At 54.1% G+C, this 1,446-nt stretch overlaps 1 protein-coding gene across 2 annotated transcripts in view; it reads left to right on the forward strand.

Moving 5' to 3' along the window:
- Positions 1-940: 940 nt before the first annotated feature.
- The window catches only part of RFX3 (regulatory factor X3), a 406,064-nt gene continuing 405,558 nt past the window's right edge, over positions 941-1,446 (forward strand). For both annotated transcript variants that reach the window (XM_075317604.1, XM_075317613.1), the window contains exon 1: positions 941-1,143. The gene's annotated coding sequence lies outside the window, so the exon portion shown is untranslated. The remainder of the gene's footprint in view (positions 1,144-1,446) is intronic.

Genomic DNA, 1,446 nt, shown 5'->3' on the forward strand with positions numbered 1-1,446 from the left:
TTTGGTGGTGGATGAGGAGGAGCTAGGTGAGGAGTTGTCCCATACATTAGTTATCTTCTGTATAGGACTTATTGGCTGGTGACATGTTTGGTGATAGATGAGGAGGAGCTAGATGAGGAGTTGTCCCATACATTACTTATCTTCTATATAGGACTTATAGGCTGGTGACATGTTTGGTGCTGGATGAGGAGGAGCTAGGTGAGGAGTTGTCCCATACATTAGTTATCTTCTATATAGGACTTGTTGGCTGGTGACATGTTTGGTGATAGATGAGGAGGAGCTAGGTGAGGAGTTGTCCCATACATTAGTTATATTCTGTATAGGACGTATAGGCTGGTGACATGTTTGGTGATAGATGAGGAGGAGCTAGGTGAGGAGTTGTCCCATACACAGGTTACATATATGCACAGACTGTACTAGGACACGAGTGAAGTCAGCAGGTGATTGGCAGGAGATCCTGCTCAGATCTGTCAGGTGCCGGGGCCATGCTCTGCAGCATCCAGCTCTCCGGCCGATCTGCCGTCACCCCGGTATCCCGCTGCTTCCGTCCTCCCAGAACAATAGGAGCATTGGCTTGAGCGCAGGTGGCCGGAGGGTCCGCGGCAGAGCACCGTCACCTCCCGTCCTCACCCCGACAATAACGATCGCACGTAGGATAAAGCGCAATAACGCTACATATGGATGAATATGAAGCCTCCTCTAAGGCCCCGCCCCCAGCTTGTGGGTGTGTCAGGAGGTCCCGCCCCGCCGTGCTGTTTGCCTGTGGGAGTGTCAGGAGGCCACGCCTCCGTCAGTGCGTGTGCCCTGAGACTCCGCCCCTGCCTGTGTGTATGTCAGGAGGCCCCGCCCTTGTCTGTGTGTATGTCAGGAGGCCCCGCCTCTTCCTCCTCTCAGGTTAGGTTGCCTCCCTCTTTTGTGAGTTATAGCAACTGTTGCCTTGTGAATCCAGCGCCATAGCCACCGTAGTCCTGGCGACTGTTACCCATCAACAACAACTACTCCTCTCCTCCTCATCCTCCTCCTCCACCACCATCACCACCACCACCACCACCATCATCACCACCTCTCCAACCTCATCATCACCATCCTCCCCATCACCCACAACAACCAGCACCAACAACAACATTATACTCCACAGCCAAGGTGAATATATCTTCTTCTTGTCGTGTGTGTGGTGTCGCTGCCGTGTCCCCGGGATGTGCTGCTGATGGAGGCTGCACGAGCGGACAGGAGGCAGGTGCATGCACTGCCATGGATTCTCCTCTCTGCCTCGCTTTTTGTCTCCGGCTGTGTCTGTGTTCTCATCTCCCCGGTCTAATGTCTGGCATCGGAGGGGGAGGAGAGGAGGGGGAGCATTTATGGGGTTAACCTCCCTGAGTGCTCCTATAGGGGAGGAAATGGGGACTGCTGGATGAATGAAGGCTGGGGATGAGGAGGGTGAGGAGG

The sequence above is a fragment of the Anomaloglossus baeobatrachus genome, chromosome 1 (genome assembly GCF_048569485.1).
Source record: "Anomaloglossus baeobatrachus isolate aAnoBae1 chromosome 1, aAnoBae1.hap1, whole genome shotgun sequence".
Taxonomy (NCBI): Eukaryota; Metazoa; Chordata; class Amphibia; order Anura; family Aromobatidae; genus Anomaloglossus; species Anomaloglossus baeobatrachus.